This window comes from Scyliorhinus canicula, chromosome 21 (genome assembly GCF_902713615.1).
Source record: "Scyliorhinus canicula chromosome 21, sScyCan1.1, whole genome shotgun sequence".
Classification (NCBI taxonomy): Eukaryota; Metazoa; Chordata; class Chondrichthyes; order Carcharhiniformes; family Scyliorhinidae; genus Scyliorhinus; species Scyliorhinus canicula.
Window position 1 is genome coordinate 4,916,914 of NC_052166.1, and position 12,449 is coordinate 4,929,362.

Here is a 12,449-nt window from a genome sequence, read left to right on the forward strand (position 1 = left end):
AAGATAGAGTAGACAGTCAGAGACTTTTTCCCCGGGTGGAACAAACCATTACAAGGGGACATAAATTTAAGGTGAATGGTGGAATATATAGGGGGGATGTCAGAGGTAGGTTCTTTACCCAGAGAGTAGTGGGGGCATGGAATGCACTGCCTGTGGAAGTAGTTGAGTCGGAAACATTAGGGACCTTCAAGCGGCTATTGGATAGGTACATGGATTAAGGTAGAATGATGGGGTGTAGATTAATTTGTTCTTAATCGAGGACAAACGTTTGGCACAACATCATGGGCTTAAGGGCCTGTTCTGTGCTGTATTTTTCTATAATATTTATAGATTGGCTTAATTGGAATGTAGAGGCAGGTTTCAATGAAGAAAGTTAAGATGTTGTACCTGTTAACTATAACGCAATTTCTTTGTTCCCAATGTGCTTAATTCGGTGTTCAAATTAAAGTTTGTTTTAATAGCCATCTACTGGTCAGTGTTATCACTCCTATGGTGCAGGTCGTCATAGTTTTACCAAACGCAAATGCTAAAACAAGATCTGAACCAAAATTCTCCATTCCCCATGTAGTGTCGGTCCTCCCACCGTGCTGTTAGGGAGGGAGTTCCAGGATTCTGACCCAGCGACAGTAAAGGAACGACCGATATATTTCCAAGTCGGGGTGGTGTGTGTGTGTTGGTGGGGGGAGGGTTGCTCAGAGGGGGAACTCGCAGACGGTCTGCTGCCCTCGTCCTTCTAGGGGGCGGAGGTGGTGGGTTTGGGTGGTACTTATCGAAGGAGGCTTAGGCGTGTGGCTGCCGTGCATCCTGTAGACGATACACACGGCTGTAGCTGTGCGTTGGTGGGTGGAGGGAGTGGGTGTTAAAGGTGGCAGTTAGCATGTGTTTATCCCCCCCCCCCCCATGAATTAGCTTGGGGCCCTCCGGATTACTGGTCCAATGACGTGCTATCCTTGTGTCAGAGCCCAATGGAATCTCACCGCATCTCCCTGGGATGAGGAGGGTGGAGGAGGGGGGGGGGGTGGATTTGTCCAACAATGAGAGTACTGGAGGGGTTGGAGAAGTTCATGACGTACAGGCAGGTGGGAAGATTCGCCTAGCTTGAGGATCCCCGGCGTGAGCCGGGATGCATAGTCCGACTCCGACATTCCCTGGGTCGTTTTTGCCTGCTGCCTTTCGGAAGGCAAAATGAAGGAACGCCACCACATCTGCCCGACCTTCGAGCCCCCTTTCCCGAACGCCGCGGACCCAATGAAAAAAGGTCGTCTCAAGCTGCCGATTAAACCCGCGACTCCTCCAAACATTAACTGAAGCCGATTGAGGATTAAACTCACACGCAGCCCCTGGTTAGGCTCAAATCTGACACTGCCTCTCACCAGATTACAAAAAAAAGGGGGGGGGGGAACGGTAAAGTGAAAGTTCACTAGATTGGGGTCCCTGAGATGAGGGGCCATTGCCCCATGATGAGAGGCTGAGTAAATCAGGCCTTGGAGGGAGTACAGCGTAGGTTTGCAAGGACGATCTCTGGACTGTAGGGGATGAGTTACGAGGAGAGATGCCACGCATTAGATCTGTTTTCGCTAGAGTATAGAAGGTTAAGGGGTGATCTCATCAAAGTATTCAAGATAGTACCAGGAAAAGATAGGGTAGATAAAGATAAACTATTTCCACTGCTTGGAGATTCTAAAAGTCAGGGGCATAGTCTAAATATTAGGACTATAATAATCTTTATCAGTGTCACAAGCAGGCTTACATTAACACTGCAATGAAGTTACTGTGAAAAGACCCTCGTCGCCACATTCGGGTACGCAGAGGGAGAATTCAGAGTGTCCAATTCGCCTAACAGCACATCTTTCGGGACTGGTGGGAGGAAACCGGAGCGCCCGGAGGAAACCCACGCAGACACGGGGAGAACGTGCAGACTCCGCACAGACCCAAGCCGGGAATCGGACCCTGGCGCTGTGAAGCAACCGTGCTAGTCCGTTCAGGAGAGATGTTCGGACGAATTTCTTCGCTCAAAGGGTGGGAGAGGTTTGGAGACCTCTACCACAAACAGCAGTTGATGCTCCGTCGGTTGTTAACTTTAAGTCGGAAATAGATTTGTGTGAAGCAAAGATACTAAAGGGCTATGGACCAAAGGCTATGGAGTTAGGCCATGAACTCGTTGAATGGCAGGACGGGCTCGAGGGGCTGAATGGCCTTCTCCTGATCCTTTTTTTTTCAAATATAAATTTAGAGTACCCAATTTTTTTTTTTTCCAATTAAGGGGCAATTTATCGTGGCCAATCCACCTCACCATCTTTGGGTTGTTCGAGAGAGATTTTTAATCAGTAAGGATAATGCGGGGAAGTGGAGTTGAGGATTATCACATCAGATGAGCCAGGATGTCCTTGAATTGGGGAGCAGGCTCCATGGGCCGAATGGCCAACTTCTGCTCCTGCATCTTCCGGTCACTTTGGCAGGCGGAGCACAGATTCAAGTCTCGGCAATAAATCATTTAATATTTATCACCATGATAATCTTCGATTGCCCTAAAAACCCACCTGGCTCACTCATGCCCCCTTGAGGGAGGGAACATGCCGTCCTTACCCCAGTCTGGAGGCTCCCTCCACCACACAGACAGCAAACAGGTCGAACCTTAACCACCTCTCGGAAATAGGCCCCAGCGAGGTGCTTTGTTCAAAGGGCCTCCCCACCTCTCCCTCGTCCCACACACCCTCCCCGGTGAGTGTCTCTATCTCTCCCACCCCCCTGTCTCTATCTCTCATAGAATTTACAGTGCAGAAGGAGGCCATTCGGCCCATTGAGTCTGCACCGGCCCTTGGAAAGAGCATCCAACCCAAGCCAACACCTCCACCCTATCCGGTAACTCCCACCTAATCTTTTTGGACACTAAGGGCAATTTATCATTGGCCAATCCACCTAACCCGCACATTTTGGACTGTGAGAGCACCCGGAGGAAACCCACGCACACACGGGGAGAACGTGCAGACTCCGCACAGACAGTGACCCGAGCCGGGAATCGAACCTGGGACCCTGGAGCTGTGAAGCAACCGTGCTAACCCCACGTGTCTCTCTCCCTTCCCCACACCCCCCGTGTCTCTCTCTCTCCCTTCCCCACACCCCCCGTGTCTCTCTCTCTCCCTCCCCCACCCCCTGCGTGTCTCTCTCTCCCTCCCCCACCCCCTGCGTGTCTCTCCCCCACCCCCACGTGTGTCTGCCCCCACCCCCTCATGTGTCTCCGTCCCCCACCCCCTTGTGTGTGTCTGTCTCCCTCCCTCCCCCCCTCCCCCCCCACGCTCCCACCCATCTCTCTTTCCTCCCCCACGTGCTCCTTCAGCACAGTTATGGCAGCTCAGCAGTTTCAGGATCCACTCACTAAATTCACTCCGTGAAGCACACCTCCTGGTTTCGATCAACTGACAGTTGACTTTGCTCCGCTCAAGATAGGAGGAATTGGATTTGTTGACAGGGCAGTAACCACCACATCAACACTTAGTCTTCAGGTACCATCCCTCTATCTGTGTTTCCAAACTGCCCAGATTCTCCGACAGTACGGCGCTCCCTCAGCACTGACCCTCCCACAGTGCGGCGCTCCCTCAGCACTGACCCTCCCACAGTGCGGCGCTCCCTCAGCACTGACCCTCCCACAGTGCGGCGCTCCCTCAGCACTGACCCTCCGACAGTGCGGCCTCCCTCAGCACTGACTCTCCCACAGTGCGGCGCTGCCTCAGCACTGACACTCCGACAGTGCGGCGCTCCCTCAGCACTGACCCTCCGACAGTGCGGCGCTGCCTCAGCACTGACCCTCCGACAGTGCGGCGCTCCCTCAGCACTGACCCTCCCACAGTGCGTCGCTCCCTCAGCACTGACCCTCCGACACTGCGCTGCTCCCTCAGCACTGACCCTCCGACAGTGCGGCGCTCCCTCAGCACTGACCCAGGAGGTGGGTTAAGGGATTTGAATTTGAGGAGTGGTGTGGTTGGTGGGTCAGGTTGTGGGTTTGAGTTCTAATTTCGAGAGAGTCTGTTGGAGGTGGGTGGGTGCAGGGCAGATCCGCTAAAAGAATTCCAGGACTGGAAGGCTCGAGAGGAGCTGAATGGGCCTCGTCCTCGAAAACAGAGATGGGGGGGGGGGGGGCAGTGGTGAATAACAGAGACAACCAGACAGATGACATGGGCAGCTTACTTAAACATTCAATTCAACCCCTCCCCCTCCCATCCAGCTCCCTTGTCTTGCCCAGCCTTTGAGGTCAAGTGGCCTCAATCCATCGACCCGTTCCTTAGCAACAGACAGGCCCCAGTGAAAAGCGCTAGGCCCTGGAGGCCAACAGGGCCCTGGGTTTTGTAACGAAGGACCGTTGCCCCGGGAAAGTCTGAGTAACCTCGCCAGGCATTCACTCCACTCTGAATAGGGAGTCCTTTGTTGTCTGTGTCAATGGATGCGTCACTTGCCAGCTGTAGCCAGTGAACTCAAGTTTGCGTTGTCCTGAATTACAATCATTGAACCAGTTGCCCCGGCTGGGGAAGTGTGAGGCGTTGCGAATGTGGGCCTCACCGCACTTGCTAGGCCCGAGCCATTCTCCCCACCTCCCTCGTATTTTACATCGGTCTTTACCAAGGCAGAAAATCATTGTGATTGTAAGATCTATGTACAGCAACCAAAATAATCTTTAAGGTAAACCAGTTGCGTGAATTAGGACCATAATCGAATTGAGGGTATCCATTATGTGATAAAACTCGATAAACTTCCCAGAAGATACTATCATAATCTCGCAGCAAAGTCCAGCGGTATATAACACTACCCCAAGGACAGGATTGACAATCAAACCACTCCTTCCCCTCCCATCTCTGTAAATTCCTCCAGCCCCTACAACCCTCCCTATTTCTGTAACCTTCCCCATCCTCCACAACCCTCCCTATCTCTGTAACCTCCTCCAGCCCCGTCAACCCTCCCTATCTCTGTAACCTCCTCCAGCCCCGACAACCCTTCCTAGCTCTGCAACCTTCTCCAGCCCCTACAACCCTCCCTATCTCTGTAAACTCTTCCAAACCCCAACAACCCTCACTACCTCTGTAACTTCCTCCAGCCTCTACAACTCTCCCCATCTCTATAAACTCCTCCAGCCCCAACAACCCTCCCCATCCCTGTAACCTCCAGCCCACCCTATCTCTGTAACCTCGTCCTGCCCCTACAACTCTCCCCATCCCTGTAGCCTCCTCCAGCCTCTACACCCCTCCCAATCTCTGTAACCTCCTCCAGCCCCTACAACCCTCCCTATCCCTGTAATCTCCTCCAGCCTCTACAACCCTCCCTATCCCTGTAATCTCCTCCAGCCTCTACAACCCTCCCTATCCCTGTAACCTCCTCCAAACCCCTACAACCCTCCCTGTAACCTCCTACAACCCTCCGTATCTCTGTAACCTCCTCCAGTCCCTACAACCCTCCCTATCTCTGTAACCTCCTCCAGCCCCTACAACCCTTCCTCTGGTGACCTCCTACAACCCTCCGTATCTCTGTAACCTCCTCCAGTCCCTACAACCCTCCCTATCTCTGTAACCTCCTCCAGCCCCTACAACCCTCCCTTTCTCTGTAACCTCCTCCTGCCCCTACAACTCTCCCCATCCCTGTAGCCTCCTCCAGCCTCTACACCCCTCCCAATCTCTGTAACATCCTCCAGCCCCTACAACCCTCCCTATCCCTGTAACCTCCTCCAGCCCCTCCAACCCCTATAACCCTTCCTATCTCTGTAAACTCCTCCAAACCCCAACAACCCTCACTACCTCTGTAACTTCCTCCAGCCCCTACAACTCTCCCCATCTCTATAAACTCCTCCAGCCCTAACAACCCTCCCCATCTCTGTAACCTCCTCCAACCCCTACAACCCTCCCCATCTCTGTAACCTCCTCCAGCCTCTACAACCCTCCCCATCTCTGTAACCTCCTCCAACCCCTACAACCCTCCCTCTCTGTAAATTCCTACAACCCTCCGTATCTCTGTAACCTCCTCTAGTACCTACAACCCTCCCTATCTCTGTAACCTCCTCCAGTCCCTACAACCCTCCCTATCTCTGTAACCTCCTACAACCCTCCCTTTCTCTGTAACCTCCTCATGCCCCTACAACTCTCCCATCCCTGTAGCCTCCTCCAGCCTCTACACCCCTCCCTATCTCTGTAACCTCCTCCAGCCCCTCCAACCCCTATAACCTTTCCTATCTCTAAACTCCTCCAAACCCCAACAACCCTCACTACCTCTGTAACCTCCTCCAGCCCCTACAACCCTTCCTCTCTGCAACCTCCTACAATCCTCCGTATCTCTGTAACCTCCTCCAGCCCCTACAACCCTCCCCATCTCTATAAACTGCTCCAGCCCCAACAACCCTCCCCATCTCTGTAACCTCCTCCAGGTCTGACAGCCCTCCCTATCTCTGTAACCTCGTCCAGCACCCCCCCCCCCCCCACCTCTGTAAATTCCTCCAGACCCCCAAAACCCTATCTCTGTAACCGCCTCGTGCCCCTACAACTCTCCCCAGGCCTGTGGCCTCCTCCAGCCTCTACACCCCTCCCAATCTCTGTAACCTCCTCCAGTCCCTACAACCCTCCCTATCTGTAACCTCCTCCAGCCCCTACAACCCTCCCTATCTCTGTAACCTCCTCCAGCCCCTACAACCCTCCCTATTTCTGCAACCTCCTCCAGCCCCTACAATGCTCCCTATCTCTGTAACCTCCTCCAGCCCCTACAACCCTCCCTATCCCTGTAACCTCCTCCAGCCTCTACAACCCTCCCTATCTCTGTAACCTCCTCCAACCCCTACAACCCTCCCTCTCTGTAACCTCCTACAACCCTCCCTATCCCTGTAACCTCCTCCAGCCTCGAGGACAGTTTTACTGGAGTCAGGCAATTGGGAGCAGCCTTCGACCGTGCGAGGGGCAAAAGAGACGGGACATCTCTCGCTCTCTCTCTCTCTCAGAGAACGGAAATCAGCAGCAGTATCGAGGGTCCAAAGTTCTTTGTTTATTTAATTTTCTCCAACACAGTCCCATGTCCCCCCTGTCGTTCGCGTTTGCACCTGAGCCGTTGGCCATCCCATTGAGGAGTTTGGAGATGAGGAAAGGGATAGTGCGGGGGCGGAGGAGGTAGAGCATAAGGTAGCTTTGAATGTGGAGGGGGAAGGTGGCTAGGATTAGGAAGGTGCTGTTGAAGAGAGGACGGCAGTCAGGGGAGTTGGGTCTTCTGAATTTACCATATTATTACTGGGTGGTGATCGCAGAGGTGATGAGCTGGGTTGGGGAGGGGAAGCAATTGCTCCAGCACTTTAGGCTGGGGGCAGGGTTATGGAAATGGTGATTTGGGGAATCACAGATGAAATGAAATGAAATGAAATGAAATGCGCTTATGTCACGAGTAGGCTTCAAATGAAGTAACTGTGAAAAGCCCCTCGTCGCCACATTCCGGCGCCTGTCCGGGGAGGCTGGTACGGGAATTGAACCGTGCCACTGGCCTCCATTGGTCTGCTTTCAAAGCCAGCTGTTTAGCCCTGTGCTAAACCAGCCCCTCTTTGAGCCAGAGAAGTGGGGTTTGTTATGGGCCAGGGTTTAGAGAACCCCAAAATGTATCATGGAGTTCACCTGACCCACAACTTTTACTAGATTGTGGTATGGGGAGCACACGGCCCATTGTACAGGTGTGGTACAGCAGACAATTTTCCCTCTTTAAAAACATAGTGAACATCTTAGCAACCATCAATTCAAATACAGCCCCCAAAGAATACAACACTAAGTAATCCTTAAACTTTCCTTTTAACATCCATAAGACATTTTTAAAAAAAACCTTTTAACAGAGCAGCATCAGGTTTAAATTCACTACTGAGAACAGTTATCACTCTGAATTCACCAAATGATCAAGAGATAGTCTTTACATGGCAGAGAGACCAACATTACGCCTTCTCTGGCTGGCTGCAGCTCCAACACTGAAACAAAACCAAAAAAAACAGACACACCCAAGCTTTTCTCAAAGCGAAACTAAAAGCTGACAGACAGCCCAGCTCCACCCACACTCTGACATGACTGCAGTAACTTGCACAGACAAACGTTTCTTAAAGTGACGCTCTCATGACACCTCCCCCCCCCCCCCAAGAAAAAAAAATCCATCAACTTCAAGATGGCTTCATTTTTCACCTTTTCACTATCCTTTAAGAAATGCACACAGTAAATATACTTTTTTGTTTAAAAAAAAACACGCAAACAGGTATAATAATATCATCCATTTTTTGTGTCTTCCTCCACCTGGAATCTCTCTCGATTGACAGTCTCTTTGAACAAGAAGGTCTATGCACGATCCATCCATTTCTCTGCCTCGGCATTCAAGTCAGATACTTTAGTTCAATCTGATCACAGAGTCCCTTGTAATCCACCAACACAGGAGCATTGGTTATCACAGCTTTCAGGCAGTAAGATGCCTGTTGAATCTCCGCTGTGCACCGAAATGTTTGACGTTTCTTCAGCAAGCCCATCACTGCAAAAGCTTTGCACAAAAGTTTGATCAAATCCACTCGTGCCAAGAAATCGCTTCCCTTCATGTCGACGGTATCGGAAACTCCCCAATAACTTTTGTTTTCACATCTCGTGGGACCATTCGACCCTGTCCGATTGTATGGCCAAGGAAAGTGACTTGGGCTTTTCCAAATTCATTTTTGGCAAGGTTTATCACCAGACCCGCCTCCTGAAGTCGATCAAATAACTCAATCAGGTGTTTTTCCCACATTTGCCAGATCATCGATGAAAACCGCACAATTGGGTAATCCTGAAACGACTGTGTTAGTTAACCATTGAAATGTGGCTGGGGCGTTTTTCATGCCAAATGGCAGAACTTTGAATTGGTATATACCATCTGGAGTCACAAAAGCTGAAATCTCCTTCGCCCTTTCGGATAAAGGTACTTGCCAGTAACCTTTAAGTAAATCCAGTTTGGAAATAAAAGTTGATTGTCCCACTTTCTCAAAGCAGTCCTCCAAACGTGGGGTAGGGCAAGAGTCCGTTCTTGTAACTGTGCATTAACCTTTCTATAGTCCACACACAACCGTTGGGTACCATCCGGTTTTGGTACCATCACTATGGGTGAGCTCCATTGGCTCCAACCCACTTAAATTATGTCATTCTTAAGCATACTTTCAATCTCTTTGTTAACCTGTGCCAATTTTTTATATATATATTTTTTAAAATTTAGATTATCCAATTCATTTTTTCCAATTAAGGGGCAATTAAGTGTGGCCAATTAACTTACCCTACAATCCTTTGGCTTGTGGGGGCGAAACCCACGCAAACACAGGGAGAATGTGCAAACTCTACACGGACAGTAACCCAGAGCCAGGATCGAAACTGGGACCTCAGCGCCGTGAGGCAGCAGCACTAACCACTGCTCCACCGTGCTGCCCAATTTTGGTAAAACAATTTTCAAGGGTTAAGTCTGTATGGATGTTATTTAATTGGAACAGCATTTCCCACATCTACATCCTGTATAGCCATTTTAGTACTTCTCTATTTATTTCTACAAACTTGCCCACGTGATATCAATAACTCTTTCAGGTCAGTCCGTTTTTCCTCTGGAAGGTAACTCAACAATTTATCCCAATTTTTAAGAATATCCTCATATTCCAATTTAATTTGAGGTACGTCAAATTCACAGTCATCTGGATTTGGTTCGTCAGTTTGAGTTAGAATCATTAAAACTTCCTTCTTTTTCTCTCCTTCCCTTTCAAAGTATCTTTTAAGCATATTCACAAGACACACTCGGTGAGTCTTCCTTCTATCTGCCATTTTAACCACATAATTCACCTCACTTAATTTCCTTTCAATCTGATACGGTCCACAAAACCTAGCTTTTAAAGGCTCCCCTACCACTGGTAACAACACTAAAACTTTATCTCCACTGACAAAACTACGAACTTTGGATGTCTTGTCCGATATCCGTTTCATCACATGTTGTGCAACTTTCAAATGTTGTCTAGCTGATTCACCTGCTCTATTTAATCGTTCCCTAAAATTTGACACGTAATCCAATAGTGTAATTCCCGATTTCTCACTGACCAATTTTTCCTTAAGCAATTTAAGTGCTCCTCTTACCTCATGACCAAAAATTAGTTCAAAAGGAATACATTTGGTTGACTAATTAAGTAAATCCCTAATTGCAAACAGTACGAATGGAATTCCTTTATCCCAATCCTCTGGATAATCGTGACAATACGGCGTCAACATTGTCTTTAATGCCTGATGCCACCTTTCTATCGATCCCTGCGATTCTGGATCGTACGCTGTTGATTTAAATTGTTTTATTCCTAAACTATCCATAACTTCTTTGAATAACCGCGAGTTAAAATTCGATCCTTGATCCAATTGTATTTCTGTGGGTAATCCATATCTAGTCAAGAATTTAAATAACTCCGCCACAATCTTTTTAGCTGCAATATTACGCACTGGAATGGCCTCTGGAAACCGAGTAAACACATCCATTATCATCAAAAGATATTGATTCCCACTTTTCGTTTTAGGAAGCGGTCCTACGCAATCAATTAGGACCCTTGTAAAAGGTTCCTCAAATGCTGGAATGGGTATTAAGGGCGCTGGTTTTATCACTGCTTGAGGTTTCCTTATCACTTGACATGTGTGACATGATTGACAAAGTTTAACTCCATCTTTATGTAGTCCAGGCCAATAAAAATGTTTCTGGATTTTAGCTCGAGTTTCCCTGATTCCCAAATGACCTCCCACTGGTACCTCATGTGCGACTCGCAACACCTCCTTTCTGTACCCTACCGGCAATACTACTTGATGAACCTCTGCCGACTTTTCATCCCCCTGTATATGTAAAGGTCTCCATTTTCTCAAGCCATCATTTTTACAGTAATAACACTCTGGTATACACTCAGGTTCCTCCTGTGTATGCTTTCTGATACATCCGTTTTATTTCTACATCTTTCTGTTGTAACTCCGCCAATTTTCCTGAACTAAAAATATACGCCTCATCCTCCACCTGTTCTTTTTCAACTACCTGATCAAAAATTGTTTCTGGTAATTGAACTTCAACTTTATCTTCACTCTCTGATTTCTCCTCTTGTCTTAACCTGTGACTTTGCGACCTTGTTACGACACAATCTGGAAAAATCCCAGGATATTCGTCCTTCAACACTTCAATTGATTTTCCACTGGCTTATCAACCACAGTAGGCATCACTCCCACCTGCGATCCAGCTATATCATTACCCAAGATAAACTGTATTCCTGGACAAGATAGTTTCTCTATTACTCCTACTACCACTTCACCACTCTTCACTGGACTTTCCAACCTAACCTTGTATAATGGAACACTACTCCTCTCACCCTGAATTCCACATACTACTACCTTTTCTGGCAATATTCTTCCCAAACTACATAACTCCTCATCTCTTACCATTAAAGATTGACTAGCTCCCGTATCTCTTAAAATTGTGACTTCTTTACCTGCTTCTCCTGATACACAAGTAAACTTTATACACAAGAAAATACTTTAAATTCTTTAAAGAGATCTGGCACCTTCTTAACAATCACTTCTTGCTGGTGGAGCAGATGGAGGAGGAGTTCAAGAGGTGGGATGTGTTGCTACTTTCCCTGGCGGGCAGGGTCCAGTTGGTTAAGATGACGGTGCTCCCGAGGTTCTTGTTTCTCTTCCAGTGTTTACCCATTATGATTCCGAAGGCTTTCTTTAGGAGGGTTAACAGGAGCATTACGGGGTTTGTGTGGGCGCAGAAGACCCCAAGGGTGAGGGGGGTATTCTTGGAGCGAGGCAGGGAGGTGGGTGGACTGGCGCTGCCCAGCCTGTGTGGGTATTACTGGGCTGCGAATGTGGCAATGATACGTAGGTGGGTGATGGAGGGGGAGGGGGCGGCGTGGAAGGGGGATGGAGGCGGCGTCTTGTGTGGGCACGAGTTTGGAGGCGCTGGTGACGGCCCCGCTGCCTCTCCCCCCGGCAAGGTACTCTTAGAGTCCGGTAGTGGTAGCTACCCTCAAAATCTGGGGGCAGTGGAGAAGGCATAGGGGAGAGGTGAAGGCCTCGGTTTGGTCCCCGATACGGGGGAACCACCGGTTTTGTACCAGCGAGGATAGATGGAGGGTTTTTGAGTTGGCACAGGCCAGGTATCAGGCGGATGGGGGACCTCTTCCTAGACGGGAAGTTTGCGACCTTAGAGGAGTTGGAAGGGAAGTGGGGTCCACCCCCAGGGAATTCTTTTAGGTACATGCAGGTTAGGGCGTTTGTTAAGCGGCAGGTAGAGGAGATTCCGTTATTGCCGCCAAGGGGGGTTCAGGACAGGGTGCTCTCGGGGACGTGGGTCGGCGAGGGTAGGATCTCTGCAATTTATCAGGTGATGCAGGAGGGGGAGGAGGCCTCAGTGGAGGAGCTGAAAGCAAAGTGGGAGGAGGA